The following is a 26,587-nucleotide window of genomic DNA, read 5'->3' on the forward strand; positions in this document are numbered from 1 at the left end:
TCTTGTTCAACATACTGTCAAATTATTTTCACTGATTGCCAACTGTACACAATATCATTGACTTTGGTGTTGCTAGCATAGCGTTAGCGTTCTGGCTTGTAGCTGAGCGGACTATAGATATCTCCCGTTGATAAAGGAGGCGAGTCGTAGCTGAGGTCCTTCCTATTTCCTGGAGGAGTGCACAACGTTTGCATTGCAAAAGAACCTTATGGGATGGGAATGATTGTTTCAGGTATTAGTCCAACCCTCAGGCGTAACCAGGGAAACAGGGTTATTGTTTGTAAAAACTTTAGATTTTGATTGTAAAACTAATTAAAATATAAACTACTTTTTTAAAAATATGTTATTTGACAAGTGACCATGGTATAAGCAGCTTAATGTCCTTCACGGTGTCCATTGCCCATTGTTAATGGACTTATTGGACTGGATGTATGGATACGAATGGAGGAATGAATGTACATTTTTAACTGAATGTCTGGATATTGATGAATGGATAAATGAATAATTATTACAATTTCTTCTGATTTTTTTAAGACTGAATGCATGGATGTGTATGGAAATAGGATTGAAGGGTTGTAAGGCATGTGTGGGTGAACAGAAGAATGTAGGAAGGATGGCTTTTGATTTATTTAACTTTTTTTGAAAAATATAAATATAAATCAAGTATAGAAAATGGTAATTTGTATTCTGTAATTTGCACAGCTCTTTAAATAGCCCATAATTTTACTGGACATTTGTCTTTTAATTGTTTTAACCCTGTGCTCGTTGTTGTGTGTCTGTTGTAACTCAAACAAATTTCTCCTTAGGGAGACTAATAAAGATACTTCAGACGGTTTGTCGGGCGGCTGTGGCTCAGTGTAGAGCGGCCGCCTGCCAATTGGAAGGTTGGGGGTTTGATCCCTGGCCCTGCAGTCCAATGTTGAAGTGTCCTTGGGCGAGACACTGAACCCTGAGTTGCACTATTGGAGTGTGTGTGAGTGTGTATCTGACGAGCAGGTGGCACCTTGTACAGCAGCCTGGGCCACAGTGTGAGAATGTGTACTGTACTATGTAAAAGAGCTTTGAGTAGTTGGTAAAACTCAGAACAGTCCATTTACATTCTCGTCTTCCATTACTACCTGACAATGGACGGGCATTAACCCTTACATAGTCTCTGAGAAGTTTCAGACTTCTAACAGGGCTATGGTCGCACTGAAGCTTTTTTTTTTTAACAAAGACATTGTAATTCCATGCTGGATTAAAAAGCTTTGGAATGCTATCCTACACTAATAAAAAGGACCTTATTGAAACGGTGCATTTTTCTGCTTTTGAACAAAAAAGCTAAGTCTCTGCGCTGTGTTTATCTGGTTTTATTACATTGCTCCATGTGACCATCTAGCCTCCAAATGGAGACCTTTCACCCAAAACGTAGCGATATCTCAAGAAAAAGAAGAGAAAGCAGAGTGACAATCCAACATGAACGTGAAAAAGTAATCTGCTGGGAAACAATGCGTGATGAAAAAAGTTAGCCCTCCCCACTCTCATTAGCTTTACAAATGGCTTCTAATGGTACGGTATGTATGCAATTCACGAGTTGCGTTCCATTTTATAGAAATAATTACACCCGTACCCATCTTAGCTTTTGTTCAGGGGACCCCTTAACCCAAGGCTGGCTCCAAAACAGGGAGAAAGGTTAACTTCTGTGTTTATATGCAGCGGGAATGCATGTAAGCAGCAGGGCTTGTTTGTGCCTTCGCAGCGGGGTGCCTGGGAGTTTCTAAAGGGAAGCATTATGTTTCCTCAGGAGCTGTGTTTTCCTGGCCTTGTATTAGCCGGAGAGGTCAGCAATCAGCCCTGAGAATAAGCCAGGATCTTGACATTCTTGTTGCCGCAGGGGGAGGACAGGCCTCCCACTTGATTCCTACTACTCAACACAAATGTAGCAACCAGGTAGGGGAGAAGGTGAAGAATGGAAGGAGGGAGGGATGGTTGGAGGCGACAGTGACAGAAAGTGACAGAGACGCAGAGGGTGGCGGAGCACTGGCGCTAGCTACTGCATGTTGCAGCACGTCCATCATGGGTACATTACAGAATACCTCTGCAATTTAGAGATGGAGTGCCACTGTGCAGCATGCTAATCCGCTGCTATGAGTGACTTTGTCAGGCAAGGAGGCAAGCATGGCCAGACTGTATGGCGCATTATCAGTAAGGGGCTTATACAAAATGGGAATGCTGTTGTAGGGCTTACAACTTCCTGTAAGTCACTCTCTAAAGCCAGGAACTTAAGAGACCTTTTAGATAAGGATGTCAAGGTCCGCTCCTTAGCAAAGCACACTGCCACATCTTGTAAAAAGTTAGCACTGAGTAACATGTCCTGACACCCATGACTTTAAAGGAGCTGGAAGAGAATGGGGTAAATGCCAACTTTGTGTTGTGTCCTTAAAGAGAGTGTGCTTGAGGTTTCCTGCCCAGAAGCTTCCTGAAAGTTTCTGGGCATAAGATTGCCAAGCTCAATGTCTTGGCCTGGATCCTGTTGCTTTTACACTGGCATGTCAGATTGGATGTGATAAATAATGCTACACTATGATGCATAAATACATCAACCCAATTTGAGTTCTTTTTTAAGCATATCAAAGCAGACACAAGGTAAAACAATGTTGTCAGTGACATGTTGTGTTGAGGCTGGGTTCCTGCTTACAATAGTCTCGCATTGCCAGACCTTCCTCCACAGAGCTGTGGAGGAAGGTCTGGCCAGTCCACACAGCATTCCAGGATGGGAGAAAAATGTTTTGGCATTTATTTAAACCAATCACAATCATCTTGGGCGGAGCTGAGCGCAGTGCCTCTGCTAAAGTGCCGCAAGAAGGAACTTGTTTTGGTGGAACGTGTGTACGTTCAGAAATAGTTTTAGTCTTCAACAGAAAACTCAGATTGGACAGATGGTCTAGCTAGCCTGTCTGGATTTGTTCTTGGTCCTCAACTACTCTGCCGTGCAAAGGAAAAAGGCCGTAACTTTGTTTTTGGTCAAAAATGAGTTAATGATATTTTTGGGAAATTCAAGACTTCATTTCATGTGGATAAGTATCTTGAATTTTGTAGTTTTTTTCGAGAAAGTAATGGGTTGGCTGAACAGTAACTCAGTAAAGCCAAAGAGAAACAAAGGCAGAACAAGGTAAAACACTACTTACAGCTCTTTGACCTTGTCTTGGAATGCTCAAAGCATACAGGTGTTACTATAATGATTTTGTACATGGTGATCAGCAACAAAACATTGATAATGTGGAGGTACTGCCTTTTGCCTTGGCGAGACGTCTCACTTATTGCAGACAAAACAAAGGCAGGGTATAGTAACAAAAAAAAGAGGGCAAAAGTCAAAAAGGTTTTGAGCTCAAGTTTTTTTTTGTGTAGATAAATCTCACACCAAAACATCTCATCGCTAATTTCCAGTGGCCTACCTATAATTCATTTGGCTGGACAACAAAATAACTTTAAAGTCATATTTCTCAGTTCCACACTCTGGCAAGTTAAGGTCTTTTGCCTTTGTAGGGCTGTAAGTAGACCCTGGTCATGCAATGAACTTTTACTCAAGCGTACAGGCCCTTACTGCTGTAGGACACTAGAAAGTTCCCTGGCTGTGTGTGTGTGTGTGTGTGTGTGTGTGTGTGGTGTGTGTGTGTGTGTGTGTGTGTGTGTGTGTGAGAGAGAGTTTGTGTGTGGTCATCTGGACCTAAAGAACAGCTCTATTGTCTCCATTCAAAGGTGTGGGGGGTGGGGACCTGAAAAAGCACCTCTCATCCAAACCCTTCCTTCTAATGGCTACACTTGACATGCAGGGGACAATTCCTCAGGCAGAGAGTGAAAAGGTGCTGGCCAGCTGAGCGGGACACTCAGCAACAAGGAAGGAGAGACAGAGAGAGAGGCCTGAGAGAGGGAGGATAAAAGAAACAGGGGAAGAGAGGGATCTACGGAGGCGAGGGGGGGAGGGGGGATTTAAACATACATGACAATCAGGTTGGAATTTTGCTATTTTTTGAAACATTATTTTTGTGATTTGACTCACCTTCTGTTCAGAGGTTTGCGATAAAGAAAGGGAGTTCAAGGGGTGTGTTTGTTAAAAAGTGTGAGTTTGGGAGGCGTGTGGGGCCATTAGGAGGGCCTGGGATTTTTAAAAGCATATGCTCTAGAGCCCAGGGCATGCTATGAGAGGAATACCAAGCTCTGGGAACAATGACAAGAGGGCAGAGTCACCCCTGCCCAGCAGCCTTTCACCGCTCTGGCCACTCAAAGGGCAACTACCAACACTGCACTGCTGCTCGCTCGGTCTCTGTCTCTCTCGCTCTCTATTTCCTCAGTCAAAGCTGCCATGTGCAACTTTTGCCATATTGAGAAAACTATAGCGATAACATGATCGATAATCCATTTCATCCGGTCGAAATGGCACAGTTTTAGAGGGAGCCTCGACGACCGCCGAAAGCAAGGTAATAAGATTTAATGGTCAAGTGAAATGGAGAGCGACTGAAGAGAGAGATTGCTGAGCGCCTCTAGAACAAAGCTGCCAATCAGAGAAATAAAACGGGTTTTTTGCCGATTCATCACTAGAATTGGAATTGTAGCAAAAAGTCTGGAAGTCAGAAGTTAGAACAGAAGCACAGAGAGATGTTGTTATGGAGATGATGCACCGTCTCGTCTCAGTGGTTATAAAGTGGCAAGAAGAAAATTCAGCTGTGAATTGTGTGTCCGGACCCTCCATGTGGCCCTGCTCATAACACACAACGTGTCAGTGAGTGTGCAATTACAATACATTTCAAGGCCAACACCAGTTTACCTAAGTTGTTAAAGGTGGAGTCAGCGATTCTGGAGAATGCTTGTTGTCAACAGTAAATGTCTCCGCACAATCCGCTATCTGTCCAAACTTTGTGCGCTAAAAAATGTGTTAATGCACATAAACTGGTATGTAAACCAAGGGGCCATCGTAGTTAGCAACATGCCGATTTACAGAGCCTAGGCTATGTATTAACACTGAACCTTTTTTTTCAGCGCACACACAGTACAGACAGGTAGTGGATTGGGAGGTGATGTTCACTGATTTTGACAAAAAGTGATTTTGACAACAAGCTTTCTACAGAACTGACTCCACCTTTTTAAGAGCCAAATCATTGGGTGAGGGGAATAAAGTTCCAGAATTGGTTACTGATCGTTGTGTTCAGGTGCATCTTAAAATGGCTCAGTCGGTGTTTCTGAACATTTTATTAAGTTGTGTTTTCAAATGACACTTATAGTGTGTTTGTACAGGAGGGCAGGGGAATCTTGCAAGTACTTTGGTAAGTACTACATGAAAACAAAGATCCACTAGATCTTCGAAGCTATATCTTAAACACAGTTTAGGAGACTAGTTATTGTCTTTGTTTAGTATTTTACCATACAGAACAATTAATCGAGCATTGAGTGTTTCTTTTGCACAATGCAGAACATTATATATTTTTACTGAACATGCAAAGATAAGATTTTGTTGGCAGCCAGTCGTGGCCATTCTGTGCTAGAAACGTGCAATAAAGCTGAAAGACAAGTTTGCAAAGTTAGCAAAGAGATTCCCAAACTCCTCCGCTATACTGTTTTTAAAAATGTGCTGTAGCTTCACCCCACTCTATTGAAAATGGCTTGAGGTTTAGACTGGGCTGGCCACTTACAGATGACAATACAGTTGTCTGCATTGTTGTCTAGAGCACAATCACTACTCTGTACAAATTAAAAAGCTATAAAATGAGAGTGCCCCCAAGAAAGAAAATAGGCAAAAAAACTGATTTGGATCATACAAATCTAAAGTTGATATGACGCAATTGTTAACTGAGAATGTGTAGCTTGCCTTTGTGCAACTGGCAGACTCTTATATCCAGATGTCTAAGTAGAGCTTGGTGGATAGATGCTGTCTCTGCGTTTGGGGAACCTTCCTGTGGGTGATGAGGTGGTTGTGGTAGATTTTGGTGGTGCAGCTCAGGGCCCGGTTGTAAAAAACCTTTGCCTCTCCACAACGGTCGGCATGAACTTGTGGTCAATATCAGACTGCTCGGATGGAGGCTGGATCTTCAGCTAACCGGAGGCGCACCTGGACACTTTCCATTTCAGTTGGGGTTTGGGGATGTCTCTCAGGGAATCTAGAATATCCACAGAAGGTGTAGCAATAAGATGTAGGCTATATAAATGAGCACAATGATTAAAAACCGTACAGCTAATTGTTGTGATGATACTTATGGTACTCATACATCGTTGTGGAATTAAAAGATAATATGTGAATTGCATTTTCATTCAATCTGAGATTAATTGTACCCTCTTCCAAGGTAAACAGACGCACCTGTTCAGGTCAGAAGTGGTGAAGACTGCCACGTCATGCCAGCACAAATGCCCCTTATGATGCTAAGAATCGTCTACCACAGCCTGTAGTACGATTGATGGCCAGCCCTTTCTATTGACAAAATCCTTGTAGCCGTCAGCAGGGGGTCAAATCGGGATGTGAGTCCCGTCTATTGCGCCATACACCTGTGGCACAAGGTGCGCTCTGGAGTTAAGTAGCGAGATGTCATGCACCTCACCCACTCCTGGCAGGTAGATATACCTCTGCATCATCCTCGTTCATATGGCATTGCACATGGCGTAAACACACTGGTGCACGGTGGTTTTGCTGACTCCAAACATTTTGCCTACCACTCTGTACTCTGCGCACATAGCCAGCTTATAGAGCGCAACAGTGATCAGGGAGGCTCCAAAATCAGGGTAGCAGCTGTCGTCATGGTCCTGCTACACCTTCTGCGATGCCATGTTCATCCTGCTACGCTCTGCTGTGCCCTGCCGCATCCTGCTGTGCCTTGTAATGCCGCACAGTGCCCTGCTATGCCCTGAACTACTACAAAGAACTACTACAAACATGACTGTTATTGCCACTCTTCATTCTAACCCAACCGGCCCGTCAGACACCGCCTACCAAGAGCCTGGGTCAGGGTCTGGGTCTGACCGAGGTTTCTGCCTAAAAGGAAGTTTTTCCTCGCCACTGTCGCACTGTTGCTTGCTCTGGAGAAAACTACTAGAACTGTTGGGTCCTTGTAAATTCGGGAGTGTGGTCTAGACCTGCTCTATCTGTAAAGTGTCTCGAGATAACTCTTGTTATGAATTGATACTATAAATAAACTTAAAGTGAATTGAATAGTGATACGCTTCTCGGTTGGAACCGGAGGGCGATAGCTTGCAACATGTGGGGAAACTCACGGGCCAACCAAAGGGTTTCCATGAAGTGTCTCTGAACCACAAACTCCCAGAACTGTTTGGAGCGCTGTCGTTTTCCCACACCACAGGCCGCCTCTGTTGTCGTTGGGCATTTACGTGCGTCTGCATCTGCATCATCATAGCAATGTGTTGTGTTGTTTTCTTATTATAGCTTGATATGTCGCTACCAGCGGGCGCATAAGAACTATGACAGCCTGTCCCATATTGATCATGTGTTGGTAGACGGCGCGATCCGTTTTGTCTAAAAAACACTTTGTTCCCAAATGTTTTCTTGAATGTTGTGTTGTAAAACACTTTAAAATGTCTCAAATCAATTAGATATACCAATTTGATCGTCAAACAGCGTGTGACATCATTACCACAGGTTTTTATTGGCTTTAAAGCCGTTGGATAGAAACCCACTTCCACCAGTATTATTCACATGAGTATTTTTACCGAACTTCAGATAATTTGATTGACAAGTGCATGGAAACTTAGTTACTGTCAAGACATCGCTATGACGATGCAGATGCAACTTGTCTTTTATTATCCCTCCGGCACCGCTGCGAGACTCTTTTTTTGAGACATATCTTTCTGATTGAGCGTCTTCCATTGACTCCTTAGGACGTCCCACGGCTTGTCCTAACCTTTGTCGGCCATTTCCTTCACGAGTTCCTGATAAATTAAATTTAGAAAGTCTTTCGTCTCCTCGTCCGTCCAATTCCATCTGTCTTTGTTGCCCCCCCCCCCCCCATGTGTGAGACAGAGAGGAACTACTGGGCAGAAATGAACTAAAACTTCTTCTTCTTTGTTTTGTGGCGAGTTGCAACCATAAAATGACCTAAAACCTAATCGCAATTCATAATTTATTCGGCAAATGACGTTTCCATAAGCCTTTATCACATAGGCCGTATATCATCAAGATAAAATCAAATGTGACCAACGGATTTTCTTTTGAGTTGATATTCATGAAATTCTATCAAATTTCCATAAAGCATTTTTTATTCTAAATCACTTAATTTGGTTAAAACCGTGTGGATGGAAACTTAGCTACTGTCCCCTATTTAGCTGAGTGGTATTATTTATAGTATTCTTACTTTAAATTCTTCCAAAGTTGTTTTTTTCAAATGTCTCTCAGGCTTACTCGTGCATTATCACTTCCTCGTTTATCTTCACTCCAAACCAAGACACCATCTCTTTAAAATTCATCAATCCCATGCTGCTTGGAACAATAAGAGACACTGCTTATCAGCACAAAGGGCATATATTTACGTACAACCCTCTTTATCTCAGCTGTGGGCTTGTTTTTATGATTTGTGGTTAACTCCTCAAAGTCTCCGCCAAGATCCAAGGCTTGTACAGCTTGTAGTTAATGAGTGTAATTTCCAACATTAAAAGCTTATGGGTTGCCACTGCAATAATAAAAAGCGTGCTTTGTCAGTCAAGCCTTTTGATCTTGACACTTAAAAAAAAAAAACAGTTCCCTGTTGACAATGCAGCCAACTGACAGGCCTGTTTGTAGGCTGCGGAGAAAAGAAGATTATTGCTCTTTGTGGACATGACCCCATTCGTCTTTTCGAGAGGTTTTGAGCCGTCTTAGAGGAATTTGGGGATGTAAAGTTCTACCCATGTTTTGGATGGAAAAGAATGAGCCTTTAAAGAGGGAGTAAAGCTCACAGAACCGTATGGTTTCTTTTATTCTGATGTGAAAAAACAAGCGTGTCTGAACACAAGATTCAAAGTAGTAAACAATGCATGTCATAGACATTTCATAAGCGTGGATGAAGATCTAAAGAAAAACAGATTCGTAACACATTTTGAACAACATTTTCTAGATTTATGATTTAAGAAATTGCAAACAACTCCGAGTTGTTTTTAACATGGAGAGCGGACACATCTTCTTTGGCAATTCTCTAGAAGACGAGCAGCATTTTGTGAACCCTGAAGTCCTGGACTGAGCAGCTGTCATTTTGCTCATTGACATTATGCGTACTCGATATTTGCCATGCTGTTTCCTCCCTCTCCACGCGGGTAATTTGGGGCACAATAAAGCACTCTAGTGGGTAACAGAGCTCTCTTTGTGGGATGGGCCCCTGGGGGCCGCTAATCTCTGCCAAGGAAAACAATGGCTCGCTCTACCACACCATGGCCCGCTCCTGTCAATAATGCATCAGGTTCAAACGCATGGATAGAAACACACATACACACATACACACACAGCTGGCACCGTTGCCGCCCATCCTTGTCCTGACAACACTAAGAAGCGATCACCTGGCCTACAACCGTGTTTTTCTTGGCAGATAAGACTTTGTGAAGAAAAAGAGCGAGTTATTACTATATATGTTAGTTACCATGTAGAAACAAAGGGAGTTTCCCTTATTACAAATTAATTTCCATCCCTGTTACCTAGGGAATCCTATTGTTGACACATCAACCTGCAGTTTATAGTTCAGAGAAATCAATATGAAAATACTCAAAAACCTACCTTACAGTGCCAAAACTCAAAGGCATTGCAACATATATAGTTGTTGAGACTGAACTAAATATCTGTTTGGAAATAGCACATGCAATAACATGTCATCTCTTTTGCTTTTTAGCCAATAAACATATCAGCTGTAGACCTCTACAGTGTGGTTCCAGAAGTAAAAATCCTATTGATTTTCTTTGTAAGGATTTTGATTACCAGTCATGATGTCTAAACCATCCGAGGGAGACTGACCTGGAGCCCCGAGGTTGTGAAACGAAGGTTTCTGCTCCTCTAGAAGCTAGAAGTTCATATGAAATCCACCTAAGTACTACAGAAGTACTACACTACCCACAATCCTAAGCATAACAGTGACCTACGCACAGCTAAAAGTGAGCTTCTGTCGATGAACGCATAATGTTATTTTTTTGCGCCAAATCAAATGTTCTATGGTCCCGATTAATCTTGTAGATGGTTGGCTCGGTTCCAGGCTTCAAACTCTCTAAAGAAACATTTAATGAAACGTCAGAGGAGATATTAAATGGACCAGGGAAACAGAGCAGTTCAAAAAGTGTATTAGTCTCCCGAGTGTGACTCAGCACGTTTCTAATCATCAGTCTCCCAGACAACTCTTGAAATGATTTAGAGTAGAGGTGTAATCAATGACAAGTCAACGGTGCTACAGCTGCTGAGTCATGACTGCTGAGGCCTAAAGGAATCAGACACTCATCAGCAGATGGACAAATCCTAACATGTGGCCTGAGTTACTTTTTCCTACACTCGGGTTCCTCCGAGCTGTTTGTTTATTCATGCTAAATGGACTGCACTTATTGGTTTGGCACATTTGGCCAATAATTTGGCTGATTACAGTTTTTCTCAGTCGCTTTGGTACATTTCTCGAATCATCCTCAAAATTTGCCAAACAGTAGGTGTTAAGAGTGGAGAATGGCGGCCCATAATGCAGAGGCGGAAACTGAGGCTAGTTATGATGATTTCATGAAAAACAAACCTCAAAAATGCACAAAAACCAAAGGAGTCAAGGAAACAAGCGGCAAAACGGTTTATACAAAAATAAGGAACAAGTAAAGTAGAAAGCAAAGGAACACTAGCATGAACTGAGAAGACTAACAAGCAACGGTACTAACTGGAGACACACAACGATCTGACAGCAGACGAGGTGAACACAGACACTAAATACAGGGCAAATGAGAAAACAAGGAACAGGTGACACTAGGTAACACACAATACACAACAGAAAAACAGACTATCAAAACAGGACAAAACACCAAAACCACAACAGTAACAATTCATACAAATAGCAAAACACCATGGATTACCTGCAAAAGCCAGTCTCCTGCTCAAAATACTTCATAATAGTTCATCTTTCATATAAATATCTGTGTCAATGAAAAACAGCAGTGCCGTCAGAAAGCTCTTGTGTCATTCGGATAAGACAGTCAAATTGCTTAGTCATATTGTCAATATAGCAGTATCCTCTGGAGGGAATACTCTGATGTAAACTATGGCTAGAGTTCTGAGAGACTGGACAAGACTCACATTTACACTTTTACTATTTGTACCGTCAGTTATTGACAGATTGTGTCATTGCGGTACAGAAAGGAAAAGACAGCACTGCATAGCACAAAGAAAAGAAATGGAAATGTGAACGCAGAACAGTCTCCTTAGGGAAAACTGGACATGCAGACCTGTAGGAATAACACGGCAATCTTCCTTCACCTGCTGACTTGGATGTCTTCAAAGATGTCCTCTATATATAATGGCACTCTTTATCTCCATCGTGTTCAGGTGGCCTTCTGCCACCCCTGTTAAGTTGTCTATAGGGAAAAGTATTGTAATACAAAACTCAAAATTATGTAAGATAAAATGTCACTGTATACTCTAAAGTATGCTTACTGTATGTTGTAAAATGCAAGTGGAATACTCAAATATTGTATGCAGCATTACAGAAAGTATCCAGGATTCCACTGTTAGATTTCATACCGGTTCATCCTGTCTGGATGATTGAGGACACCGGACACTGTTCTCCCAACATTTGGCTGCACCCTTCGACCAACCTCGGCCATCGTGAGCCCGTGATTGAGGACGTGGTTTACAAGTGTAGGGTTATCTCATCAGGAACACGCAAATGTCCTCGGCCTCTTCTGCCTCTTCCTCTGTTCTGCCTCCCAACTCCTCCGCCACGCAGCCTCACACCTCTTCCTCTTCTTCTTCTCTCTGGCTGTTGACCTTGTCCTTCCAATGTCAGACATTATAACATTGTGTTGTGCTCCAGCTATGTATATATATATATATATATATATATATTTGCCAGTTGACGGTTCATGAGATACACTTGGGAGCAATTTACCAATTCAGGAAGATTTGGAAAGAATTTCTGATGGAAATATATCGAAACATGCTTGCCATATTATGACCATCAACCATCAACAATTTTGCATGTAAAGACTTATGCCTAAATTTTGTGTGGGGGGGAGACTATTTAAGAGAGACCCATTGTATGGATGTACCAACGCATTGGCAAATTCTTCAAAGAAATGAGAAACAGCTTTTTTTATGTGCACAAGTGTTGTTTTGAGAATTTTGATTCTGATCTGAGAAATGTACCAAAGCGACTGAGAAACACTGTTATCGAAAAGGAGAAACGAAAAAGCAGGTTAGCAAATTTTTCCTGAACAGGTCAAGGAAAACTTTCAGGTTGTTCCCACTTTGAGCTAAAAAAAACCTACATGCTGTGGTTGCTTTTTGCAGCGGCTAATTGTTTCAATAGATAGATAGATAGATAGATAGATAGATAGATAGATAGATAGATAGATAGATAGATAGATAGATATGTGAAGATTTTTGAAAATGTGTCCCCTGAAGATCCATTTCTAAAAGTACAATAATCAAATTTCTTTTCACCTCTGCATTCGGTTTTAGTTTGTCAACATTTTGGTCGGAAATTGAATTTTCTTACTTTTTGGACTAAATGTGCAAATGAGGCATTATCTTGTTAAATATGTTATGCTAAATTGATACATTTCCATTACAGAAATCTGAACACTGGACAAAGCCAGCTTTGAAAGTCTTTTTGTGGCATTATATTATGTCTTTTTTTCTCTTGTCTTTTTTGGAGATAAAGGCGAAAATAGGAACATTATGTGCACTCACAGATTCAGACAGGTGGTCTTCAACCACACAAAGGCTTCTCTTTAGGTTAAGTGGAAATGTTTAGCAATCAAATATGACAGATCAAGACAAGGCTCTGCTAATTAGTGGAATTCCATTGGTTTGCATGTCTGTAAGAAGGCCAGTGAAGAAACCAACATTTAGAAGACTTGTTGTCACTTCAGGTTATTTCACCTAATATATTTGTTTGTGTCTTGTTATTCTTCTCCTATGTGTTTTATTTTCTTTCATTTATTGTGTGAGGGATAGCCTTTAAATGTTGTAAGTCAATAGTCATATTATCCTACAGGGCCTGAAATGAAACCCAACCATTTACTCTGATGGTGATTGCTGCAGCGTTGGCGGGTACCCAATGAGGGTTGAGCGATTAATTAGTTGGTTTTTTTAAACACAATTCCTTAGAATTTCTGACTTTTCCTTTGATTTGGATCAAAAATTGAACGGCAATTTGCTGGGGTGAAGACGGAGGGAAGGAGAAATTGTAATACCAAGTGGACAGCTGGCAACAAAAGGACAAGGTTCGTGAGTGGCTGATTTATGACAACAGTACATGACAAATGTTCTGCAGGGGCTGTCCTATGGCCTGGAGAAAGCAACGCTAAATCCTTTTGAATTGGGGACTAAAAACTGGAAAATAGAAACAATTAAGGACCCAGAGTAATCACAATAAATAAAATTGGCTGGTAAAAGCATGTATACATACAATCACTGGTAGCCAAAAACGTTAACTTCACACTCTAAAAGCCTACCAAAGTACCTGACGAGCTCTGGGAACATGGCAACATTACTAGAATGAAGAGGCACAAGCAGGTTGTAAACAAACCATCCGTTTAGACCAGACCTGGGCATTGTACGGCCCCCGGGCCACATCTGGCCCTTTTGGGCGACCCTAACCGGCCCGCGTGAGGTCAATAATAAATAAGTGTACATCATGCATGGAATACAACTGCATTGCTTATATTTTGAAGGCGACTGTCTTTTGTTTTTTTTGTTTTTTTCTGTGAACATATACAGCTTCTTCTTCTCTGGTTCTAAATGACAATTAAATATAAGTAGCAGAAGTGCAATATGTTGGTGAGCCACAAACTGAGCTCACAAGACATTAGCATGGACGCAAATGAGCTGTTATCCCTCAAAAGTGTCAGCTCATGGGAAAAAAGTAAGGTTGATACAGAGCGCAGAGTTTTTAACCAAACATGGATTTCTAAGTATGTATTTCCTGAAGTCAAAGGTAAAGCTGTGTGCTTAGTTTGCAGAGAACAGATTGCTGTGTTAAAGGATTATAATTTGAATCGGCACTACTACTACTACTACTACTACTACTACTACTACTAAACATGCAGAGAAACAACTTGACTGATGCAGAGCGGGCATGGACAGCTGAAGCTTTACTAGTTAAACGGCAAAAGCAACCAAGCGTCTGTGTTTGTAAGACTCTTCAGCCTCTCTGGGATAATTTGGTCCAAGTTTGACAAGTCTAGGTATAGTGGTCTTGGATCTGGACCTGGTCTAATGTGGTCAATCGGAAGGTAACTTCAGCTTAAAGTTTCCTTTAAATTTCCCCTAACTGCCAAACCGGAAGCTGCGAATTGGTGGCCAACTTCAGCGTTACAAACTGGCATGTGTTACACTCCAAAATGACTTTGGATTGTGACAATTGTATGCACGCGGGGCAGTGGCAGTAGGTCCGCTGTCTCTAGACACATGCTCCATTGACCCACAAGTGTCAACAGCATAGAAAAACATATTAGGTGAATGCACCCATTGAGCACGTTTCATTAGAAATTGAATGTTTTTTTTGGTACATGCATGGCAAACTGTGATCACAATTGAAATGTGCCGTGCATTTTCCCTCGCACATTCCAGCTTTTTACTATGAGCTATCTGATCTTCTGGCTGCTCGTGTTTCTTGCGTCATCTGACTTCATTTAGCGATGTGTCTGTGTTCCCAGATCTCAGCAGTAGACCTTTTTAACAGCAGACCTTTGATTTATAATAGCAAGAACAGCACAGATAGATTCACTGACATTAAAATGGCTCAGTCCCATGCTGTGTCCCTGTACGCTACTCCAGCCAACATGCACAATACCAGGACCTAAGTGGAATGCCGCTATTGTTAATGTTAACTTTTCCTAAAATGTCCTCTGAAAGGTCTAATACCTGTATGATCGCCAACAGGAAAGATGCAAACAAGATTCAATTTCTAACAAATAAAAGTATCCTTTAAAATACCCTTGCTGTGTATACTTGCTGTATTCCATGAGAAAACACACTTTTGGGTACATAAAGCATGACGGAAAACCTATTTTAAAACCTTTGAGATCCAATAATAACAGGTTGAAAATCAGAACTGTTTTTAGGATTTGTCATGTTCCCAACCAATGACAATGTAGTAAGTCAAATTAGGACAGCAACCAAAGCATGTAATCTACATGTCATCTTTGCATCTAACCTAGATCTGTTCTTTATTGGTTAACCACATGTGAGCGATTGTATCAACGAGAACAGGTCATCAGTCATGCTGGAGCTCTCAGCATCGTGTTTGCTGAGGTTTCCCTGCCATCTAATGAAAGGCGGGATTGCTGCCTGGCGAGCCAGTGACGGCTTGAAAAACATCAGAGCTTTCTTACAAGCCTGAAAGGGAGGATGAGCAGCCAGCTGGGACATTCTACACCAAACAATGTGACTCATATTTAAGCTCATTTTATGACTAATTTCAAGTGTCAGAAATAAATCTTCCAAGCTGAGAACCAAAATTAGGTGCACTTGTATTTCAGTGCAAGCTCTTTTCATATCTGCTGAAATCTAATTTGACAGATATAACAAGAAACATGAAAAGCAATACTTAAAGGGGATCTACAGAGAGCACGGCTGTGAAAAGATCAGGTGACAGTGAGAAATAAAAGGAAAGACTAAAAAATGAAAAGGAAAAATTGAGCTAAACAGTTTTGTGTAAAAGCTTTAATTCTGGAAATTGCATCAGTGAAGTGGCCAGAGGGTGGCTAAGCCCCCCCTGAAATCTGGTTGGCTCCCCTTTAGGGCCCCTCCCTGGTCAAAAGGTGATAGGTAGTTGGCGTATTAGTGGTTGTCATGGATGGATTACTGAACAAGCCTGCCAGTACAGGCCAAGGGCCCCTGGACCCCTTGCCACATTTTTACTCATTCTACAAATGTGCTTCTCTAAAGCGTCCATATTATTCAAATTTTCAAGTTCATAATTCTATTTTGAGGTTGCACCAGAATAGTTTCCAAAAAACACCATATTTTTGTTGTACTTCCCATTGCTGTGGATTTTGTTTTCACCCTGAGGTCTCAGTTTTAGCTCCAGAGTGTGACATCTCACTAGTTTTAGCTCCAGAGTGAGACATGTCCCTTCTATCCTATCTTTGTTGGGAGTTGCACATGCTCAGTAGCTCAGTAAGATCCCATCAGCCAGATAACTCTTTCTCCAGCTTTGGTCAGTCCAAGGCAGGATCAGCTGGGAGACTTCTTCTAGACCAGGACCACTTGTGGAATACCTGCACAACAAGGACAGGAAGTAGAACAGGGACAGGAGGTAGTTCTTTTGGAGATTCTGCTCAACTAGTGGCTGTTGGAGCAGTGTTTAGCCATTGAGCACGAGCTAGCATGCTACGGTTAGCCACCTCGTCTCTAGTGACGTAGAAAGCCGTGCGGATGTTGAACAGCTCACCGGGAGACTGAAGACAGAGGACATTCAGAAACCAGATCTCAAGAAAACAGCATGGGTAGTTTTTTTTCCAAGTTTTCATGCGTGTGGAAGCACCAGAGACACAAAATAACCCCCCAAATCCCAGAAAAAGGGAATATGGGCAATGTAAAGCTTCTCTTATCTTCTTAAAGTCGTCCCTGCTCATCACACATTTCTCAAGGGAAAGTGTACTGTATGTGTTCTGTTTATGAATGATCTCTAATCATTTTAGAGCACAATTCTTTTGAATGTCTCCAATGTGAATTGACCCTCCAAGATCACGCCCCTTCCACTAAGCTACACAAGTCTTTCATACCTGTATCCTTCCCATGCCTTGCTATTCTGATCCAAACGGAGAGCTCTGAAGTGTATGAACAATGTGCATGAAGAACTACCCAGGCTGGGGGTAAAAGAATAACCTACCCTCCTTACCCGCATCTAACACACACTTTAGGATCTTGTATGCGTTGTCAACGGACATTCTAAGGAAGGGATAAAACCCCTCTTTCATCCCCTTCTTACGGGTTTTGTGTTGATTCTATGGGTCGTCAGATCCAGCTGGAAGTCTTCACTCTGCCCACAACGCCTCCCTGTGTTAAGTACAGACTAAGGAATCAAACCGTCAAGCTACTTTGAAGATCAGCAGTTATTATTCCTCAAGTACCCTCATTGTTCCACGCTTGAATTAGTGCACCTGAATCCACTAATCAATGGTTGTAAGTTCTGTCTGCACATGAATGACATGTGAGGGCTGTTAGGTGATATTTGAGTGGAATGGCTGCCGGTGGTTTAGTGGACCAGGGTGTCTGTCCCTTCTCACTCAATGTTCAAAACTGTCCAGTGTCGAAGAGACAACTTCAACTTTCAACTTTATTTTGTGACCCTGAGGGCAATTGGTTTCACAGCAAGGCAATCCAACACTGAAAGCAACATAGGCATCCAACACAGAAGAAGAGGGATACAATTCTGAAGACAAGAGGGCTAGAAGACCAACAATAGTCACTGGTGACCGACATTTACACACTTTCACATGTCCCCGTGTACAGCACCTATACCATCAAAAAAACACAGCAGGATGACAAAAAAATAAATACAAATATGATACGTGATGTTAAAAAGTGGGGCCAGACTATATTTGTGGACTACCTGCTGTTCTCTTTTAATGGAATTTGAAGTAGATTAAAAGAGTGTTGCATTAAGGATTGTTTGTTGCCTTAATGTTGCTAAGCTAGGGAGTTTCCTCATGTTAACACTATTTTCTAGTATGTCCTTTAGACATCATACTGTGTTCTTTAGAGCAAGTCAGCCCAGTTTAACCTGTGGGAGTATTGAAGGCTCGTGCCACATGTTTTGCTGCCATGAGGAAGTAAATTCCCTACAAGTGAAAACAAGTGGAAAGTCTTCACTGCAGAAGTGAACCTAGAACCACTAGTGTCAGCGAAATTTTAGGGTGCTCTGAAAAATGCTTACAGCCAGAGTTTCCTAGAAGTTGATTTTCCTAGAAGTTGATAGGACAGTGTGTGAGTGTGTGTGACTGGTAAACAGGAGGAAGAATATTACCTGTTCCTGAGACCATAAGTGGACAAACTCAAATGTCTGATTTATGTTCAGTGAAATTCAATGAAAAATGTCATGGTTTACTTTGCTGAGAGAAAAGGCTTCAGGTGAGGACTTTTCCCATTGGACTAGTCTGATAAAGTCTTTTTTTGGGTGGATTTATAATCCGCCAGGACAGTACTTCCATCACTCAGTTTAGACATCCTTAAAGATACAAAACCCAGATTATTCAGGAATGTTGGATTCCCAATGGTTAGCTGGCAGCTAACATTATATAACAGAAAAATAAGACATCCATACAGAGCCTCAACATTATTTTTCTATTCTCTTCAGAGGGCGGGGTTCCCAGGTTGCCATATAATAACTAGGATAATGATTTAAATTTAAAATAAATGTGTGGACCAGGTTCACTAAACTATTGGCCAAGACATTGGCCAACCAGCTCTCGGCAGTTAGAGAAATGATGACCTTATTCAGCTTTATTGATTTTTTTTTAACAATAACATGATTTTCTCGTTTATTTTGTGGTGGTCACCACAAAAGGAACATTGGCCGCCAGGACACGATCCGTGGTCTTTCCGGGAAATGAAACGCCACACGCCGGCGGAAGGACCGCCACACGCGGGACGCGCTACAACAACGGGACGGTTGTGATTAGGAGAAGAACAACGGGGAATGGAGGCTGCTGGGACATGATCCGCCAACTGTGGGGGACGCCACAACGGGGAAATTAAACGCCACACGCTGTAGACGGGGACAACAATGGCTACTGGGACACAATCCGTGGCCTCTGGGTGTCCCCCCAGAGGCCATGGATCGTGTCCCAGTGGCCTAACCCTAACCCTACCCAACAACAGGGAAATGAAACGCCACACGCCGGCGGCCGGGCCACCACACGCAACAACGGGAAAAAACAACGATGACGGTTGTGGTTAGGAAAGGAACTGCCACATGTGGCAAGCGATTCCCGGACTCTGGGGTTAAAGTCTTGTGTTGTTTGACCCATTGTTTGACAATTGAGTCCCTGTACAGGAATCAATAGATTAAATAACGTCACCATTTCATGAACTGCCATGAGACTGGGCAGGGTTGCCAGACCTTTTGTCATTGGCATGCGCTGTAAACATTACACAAGGTGACGCCATTTCCCTCTGCATCGTTGGTGAATTTATTACTTTGAATTTACCCTCTGACAGACGGAAGGTATTTTCAGGCAGACAGTAGAACAAAATATAATGTGTTTTTGAACCTTAACGCATGGAAACGTGTTGTAGTAGAAACCCAAAATACAAGCATGAACATGATAATGAACATAATATGGGACCTCTAAATTTCTGTCGGCCTGTCATACTTATTCAGTGCTAAATTTACTACCCAACTTGTCACTGTCCACCACGTCCCATTATGGTTATGTTCAAGTTTAAGAAGCTAAAAGTACTTTCACTCAGTAAGACATGCTAGGTTAAAGAAGCTTCTCGGTAGCTGAAGGGTTACAGTGCATGTCAATCAGTACGTGGGACCTTTGCTGCATGTCATGCCCCCCCCCCTCTCTCTCTCTCTCTCTCTCTCTCTCTCTCTCTATGTTTCCAGTCTACCTCCCTTTCAACCAGTCAATTAACAAGAGTTCTAGAGTTAAATCTATTTGAAATTAAATCATGTCCTATGCGGCGGTGAATGATTGTTGGCAGAAACATCCCTGGATATTTTGAAGCGCAAACATGCAGTGAAAGCTGTCGGTGGAATAAATATTGTATATATGCAAGAGTTGATCACTTGACTTTAAATCTTGAAACATGAACAGTGTTTTTCACAGCAATTCGTCTGTACAGGCAATCTGCTTACATATGTCAACGATACTAACATGCGCATCCACCTTGATCGATCAAGTGACCGTGTGGAAGGACACCTGTCCCTGAGCTGTTGATGGATGTTGTGACAGCTGTCTGCCGGGCGAGACGCGGCGACGTGTCCGAAGCCTGACAGCGTGCAGCGGCCAGTAAAGGCTTTACAGGGATCAGCAGCCAGGACCCTGCGGCCTCTCGCTGAGTAATGGACAGTTGCAAATCTGTTCCATGGGGGATCTGATGAGGAAGGGAGCGAGACAGACATAGCTCGGGGTGGTGGGGGGGGGGGAGCATGGAGGAATGACGTGTACGGCGTGAGAGACGCAGGAGATTGGGTCGCACACCTGCACCGGGGCTGGACTGTTGTTACATGCAGTAGTGGAAAATAAGTACATTTACACAAGCGCTCCTGAGGTACTTGTACTTTCCTTGAGTTTTTTCTTTTGATGCCACTTTGTACCACCCGGCTACATTTCAGAGAGCAATCTTCTACTTTTTACTGAACAGCTTTAGTTACTAGTTCATTTAGAAAATCAGATTTTTGAACAGTAAACACATGAAGTTAAACAATGTTTCATTATTAATGAAACTACCCGACGATATATAGGCGTACGTTTGCAGCTGAAATATTAGCCGCTCCCAACTGTTTGGATCCTTTCCAGGTTCTAAAATGAGAGGATTTTTTTGCATCGAGTACTTTTACTTTCAATACTTTGAGTACAATTTTCTGATGATACTTACATTACAGACTTTAACTTAAGTAACATTTTCAATGCGGGACTTTTATTTGTAACACAGTGTTTTTACAGTGTGGTATTAGTACTTTTACTTAAGTAAATTATTGGAATACTTCTTCCAGCGTTGGCTACATGAGGGGGCTGCGTTTGTGTGATCCCTCCTTAGGGGACCATGAATAACCCCCCAGCTATGGGGGGGGGGGGAGACCCACTCTGTGCATGGCTGGCCCCAGTGGGAGGGCTGCGGTGGTGGCATGGGTGATAAACTGTGTCATGCTATTATACAATGACACGGCACTTTTAAGGTGTCAGCAGCGCAGCGTGAGAAAGGTCTGACAAGCTACCTCAATAAGTTTGAAAATAGCGCGATGTGTATTATACAACAAAATGATTATTTCTGGAAAATGCAAGATAAGCAGAAATGGTCAAGAACCAAGCCAAGCCAGCAATACAGCATGCTATTATTTAATATAAAACAACAAAAGAACAGTAAATCTTTTGAGTTATTAGATGAAAATAATTTAAATATGATAAGTCACACACTCTGGCATCAGGAAATGTGAATGTATTTTTTGTATTGTCTTTACTTTATGGTTTGTAATGTCTATTCTATTCCGTGTGTACCTTTTTGTAAATGATTTTTTTTTTGTGTAAGCTACTCCAGTTCCTGGGTCTCTCTGGTCCCTCTGGGTGCGTTCTGATCCCTAGTACAGGGGTTAGCATCGGTTATGATCAAAAGAGACATTTTTGGCATTAAAACAAAAAAACATCTGGAGCCGCAAAACATCTGGAGCCTTGTATTTCGTGTCCATCTTGTAAACAGAAGATACAGAGGAGACATGATTGAGGTGTACAAGCTTTTACCTCGATTATATGATGCAGCGGTTGAGATTATCTTTCATTTTTGCAGCAATAACTCGGATTTAGGAGGACATTCTTTAGAGCTTCATCCCAGAACATGTCTGGAAAGTAAGCCTGTGCGATTAATCGTTTATAAAATGGCGATCTTGATTCACCCTGTTCACGATTGAATTTAATGATTAAAAAACTTTGATTCTCATTTAATTAATTATTTAATCACAAACAGTACTACTTTCTACTTTGAGTTAAATGTACTGCCAATAAGTGTTTTTGGTCATGTTAAAAAAAAAATCAGGATTCTTATTTTTCCCCAAATCGTGCAGGCCCACTGGAAAGAGAAAGCCTTTCTTCCCAGGTTGGAAGGAGCTTCCAGAAGAAGTTCTCCCCTTCAGTTAACTCTTTCAAGAATAGGATAGATACACTTTGTCTGTCAATTGTAAAGTCGGTGTGCAATTTATGGAACTTGTTTATGAAATGAAGGCAGCGCAGCTTTATTTGTACAGCACATTTCAGCAACAAAGCCAAGTGCTTTACATAAAACATTAAGGAGCGGTTAAAACCATTAAGAAACTAAAAACAGATAAAATACGAGACTAAAAGTTGCAGTGCAGTATAAAAAATTAAACATTAAAGAGCCTTTAAAAACAGCTAAAAATATACAAGCAGATGGGATTTTCATATAATTTTAACAATGTAACTTTATATAAAACATTAAGGGGCAGTTAAAACCATTAAGAAACTAAAAACAGATAAAATACGAGAATAAAAGTTGCAGTGCAGTATAAAAAATTTAACATTAAAGAGCCGTTAAAAACAGCTAACAGCTATTTTAACAATGTAACTTCAGCATAGGACATCACCAACTGTTTAAAGAAAGGTGTGGACACCATTCTTTAAATAGTTGGTGATGTCCCCCTGGTGTCCTTGGGTCAAATTTGACCCATTTTCAACAAGTTTCTATGTCACACATGTCTTTCAACCGAACTGTCAAAGAAATAACGTGGATGGGAACGTGACTACGGCGCTCTTCACAAGTGTAAAGTAAAGGCTCAGTTCACTACTTTTCTTTGAATTTAGGTGTTTTATTAAATGTTGTAGTATTTGAATGTTGAAAAAGCGTCCAAAAGTTTGGAAAATGCTGCAGAAAGGCTGCGAAAAAGATTGACGAAAACATCAATAAAGCGACGAAAAAGATCTACAAACAAAAAATGTGTCGAAAAAACAACAGGAAAGGCAAAAGTGACAAATGTCGAAAAAGAAGAAGTCAAACTTTAACCCAGAAAAATCAAAAGTTGCGACAGGAATACCCGAATGTCCTCGGGTCAAATTGACCCATTTCAAAGTGTTTTATATCAGAAATATGGATTTCTTTCAACCAAATTGCCCAAAAATAACGTGGATGATTCCACACAACATTCTTCAGGTAAAATGAATGATTTCTTTCATTTAAGTTTTGGGTGTTTTATTTAATCTTATAAAATTTGAATTCTTTTTTTTTTTTTTATGGTTTCAAAACAGTATCCTGACTAAACTTTGACATCTACTAATCTGTGATCCACTCAACATCCTCTGATCTTAACTATTAGTCAAAATAATTCATAATCTTTGCCTTTTTAACTAAAAACTTGCGTATAATTTGATTTAAATGAGGTTTGTTGACCATGAATTCCAAGAATAAGTGTAAAACCTATAGTGAAACCAGCTCAGGTTTTTTAAAAAAGCACCAAAAGCGTGGAAAAAGTGACAAATAAATCAGAAAAAAACTTTAAAAAAAACACAAAAAAATCAATTTTGACCTGGAAGGGCAAGTTCATGGTTCATGGGAAGACAACACAAGGGTTAAAAGAACTGCGAGCAGACCTGTACATTGTCCTCTAGCGAAGCATTTTGTAGAAAGCCAGACTTATTGACCAATGATGATCATGGGACTTTGTACTCTGGTAACCCTGGTAACCAAGAGTGGAAGTACTTCCCTTTACACTACAGTATAGTTGTCACCATACAGCTTACTTTAATTACGGCAAAATTTTGCAAAACCCTGAACGGCTCCAACTGTTTCTTGTAGATTTTACCATAAAATGTATGTCATGCCCGCGTTGGAGAAATTCTCAGAAATATGTTAGTTTCCTGTTCAGATATACCCCAGAATGGCCACAACCCTAATCTCACAAAACAACCCAAAAGGTACCAAGTTCACTCCAATATTTGTTTCAAATGAATGAGATTTATGAAATCAACGTACTTTCAAATTTGTTGAAACCGTTTAGGTTTTTGTGTTGTTTGAGTCTGGAATAGGGGATTTTATATCTTGTACCAGCAAATAGGTCTAATAAGTCTAAATGATATTTTTGACCATTTGATCCAATTTTTAAAAGGACATTTTGCTCTGCTTTCTGCAGCAGTTGCAAAATCGCTCTCTTTCGCTCATCCCAAGCCGAATACGTTTTTTTGCGATTGCTGTGTGCCTGTTCTGGTTATGTCTTTGAATATTTTGAATTAGTAATCAAAAGCTACTACATGGAAACAGTACAAATACAGATACATTGCAGATACATGTGGGACAAGTGGAGGAGTATTTGGCTGGTTACATCCCAACTGAAGACAGTTAAGTCAGAACAAGTTAGTCTAAGCTATCCCAAAGGACAATGATGGATCAACTGACAAACCCCCGTGCCCCTCCCCCACCTGATGTCATTGTGTAGCAGACAAAAAAATTAGGGGCTTAAAGATGATTAGTCAAAGAGTGCCAGTTTAATCAATAAAATGTGAATGTGACATTTTCCCCGTGTGTGTGTGTGTGTGTGTGTGTGTGTGTGTGTGTGTGTGTGTGTGTGAAGAAACCAGTGTTTGCTTTAGACAAGACCATGACTGATTGTTTTTTTTTTCTAACTTTGTGGAGCAATCCTCCAAAATGTGACAGATTCAAACTCTAAGTTAATAAATACGATTTCTACTAAATCAACTGCAAAGACTATTTGGTCATTACAACAACAACAATAAGCTAATTCTTGAAGTCGAAAGCAAAGCCCGAATCAACTTTTCCAGTCCGGTGACGACATGTTGTAAATAAAGTCCCCCCCCCCCTCCCCCCCCCCTCGAGAAACCTGAGACCCAATCATCATCTCTTATCGAAATCCAGCTGCCTTGATTTTTTGTCCAACAAAACAACCATTGTGAGCTACGTGCACACTTAAAATAAACAGGTAGAAGAAGAGATTGCTTGTTCACTTCTTGTGGGATGAGGTAGCGCAGCGAGAAGTGGATACGGCAGGCTCCTTGGAAGGGTAATCTCATGAAATAACATTTAGGGATTAGCTTTAATTTGAGGTTGTTCCCCCCACACAGCAGCGTCTGTCATCAGGGGCTTGACTAAGCACTGGCCTGCAAACAGCTTCTCATCATCGACACTGTCATTACATGTGGAGAGCCAGGCTGATTTTAGCTGCTCCTAAACTGACCATGACGCTTTAATAGGAGATGAAGAAGAAGAACATTTTTGCTGACAGACTTTCTTTTTTAAGTTTTTTTATTTTTTTCTCTCTCAGTGTTGGTTTATACAGTTTTTATTTCTCGCGGTTCTTCTCCCTGGATGTTTTCATGTGATTTTTACCCTTGTGTTGTCTTGCCGTCATAATTGAAAATCAACACTTTTGTTGACACTTTTTATCATTTTATTTTTTTCATTTTCTTACGTTTTTGTCCCTTTTTTCAACACTTTTGACGTTTTTTCTCAATGTTTGTCACTTTTTTGACGTTTTCAACACTACGTCACACTAACTTATTAATTTTAGTTTTACAGTTAATTTTTGAATTTATGGTCAATACGTAAGGAAATTATTCCTAATGTTTGAGTTAGAAAAGCAGAAATTAGGAATTATTGAGACTAAAATTAAAGGAATGGATGTTAATGGATAATCACAGACTAGAATATGTCAACTTTTCCTCAATACTATTTCAAAAAAACTTCAATTTTTTTTCAAATGCTATAAAATTGAATAAGACGCCCCAAAATTAATGAAAGTAGAGATTTGTACTTGCCAACGAGCGTTGTGTGGAATCAATCATGTTATTTTGGGGAATTAAAATGAACATTGAAATAAGAAAACGGGTCAATTTGACCCAAGGAGAACACAAGGGTTAAAGGGATGGTTCGGAGTAATTTCACCTTAGGGTCCTTTGCACCATGACCTCAAACCAAACAACCCCCCCCCCCAGGAGCTTTTTTCCCTTGGTCTAACATTGGCTGAGTTAGCGCTATCAGTTGAATGGCCCAGTGCAGGAGCTAATGGAACAAAGTGTGTATCTTGTAAATTACCCTACTCATAATGCCCAGAATGGTACTAAAACAACTACAGTATTACAAATAGGTTATTTACTCATAAAACGAGACATTGGAAAGTTTGTAAGTACACCAGGAGTTTCTTTAAATGACATCTGCCTGATGGCTTCTGCTCTTTGCTGCTATACCTCTGCATCGACGTCACTTCCCTGATTTGGGAAACTCACAAGTGTAAGGGAAAAGCTAGTGAATTCAACACTCCATTGCAATGTATTGGTAACTGGATGATATTTGAAGTGTTGACCTGAACATACATGCATTTATAAAACTTTCCAAATTCAGCGAAAACGTTTTTGTACTCTCACGTAAAACTTTGTTGACGGAAACAACTGCGCACACGTGTGTTGAAGCCATTTCTATGGAAATTTTGTAATACCTGACAAAACCTGTGTTCAAAATAGAACGTAGAAATTGGAGTTTACCAGTGACATGGAATAACGTAATTTGATTGGCTGCTAGATGTAGCATGAAAGAAATAGTACTCTGGGAAACAGCCAGAAGCACCTGGACTTTGGAGCAACACAGTCTTTTGACCTACACGGAATTACAGTTAATTTATTTATTTACTTTAAAGAAAAGTAAAGATCCTAAGTTTTTGTATTTTATGTTTTGAAATTTTTTAAATAAACAATCAAACGAAGAACTTGGGATTCA

The 26,587-nt window shown here is 40.9% G+C and overlaps 1 long non-coding RNA gene across 1 annotated transcript in view; it reads right to left on the minus strand.

Annotated features, from left to right (window-relative positions):
- LOC116684816 (uncharacterized) overlaps positions 1–24,496 on the minus strand; it is a 30,494-nt gene extending 5,998 nt beyond the window's left edge. Inside the window, exons 1-2 of the long non-coding RNA XR_004330848.1 lie at positions 24,485–24,496; positions 6,361–6,705 (exon numbers count right to left, since the gene is read on the minus strand). This is a non-coding gene — a long non-coding RNA (uncharacterized LOC116684816). The remainder of the gene's footprint in view (positions 1–6,360; positions 6,706–24,484) is intronic.
- Positions 24,497–26,587: the final 2,091 nt, after the last annotated feature.

The sequence above is a fragment of the Etheostoma spectabile genome, unplaced genomic scaffold (genome assembly GCF_008692095.1).
Source record: "Etheostoma spectabile isolate EspeVRDwgs_2016 unplaced genomic scaffold, UIUC_Espe_1.0 scaffold00569331, whole genome shotgun sequence".
NCBI lineage: Eukaryota > Metazoa > Chordata > Actinopteri > Perciformes > Percidae > Etheostoma > Etheostoma spectabile.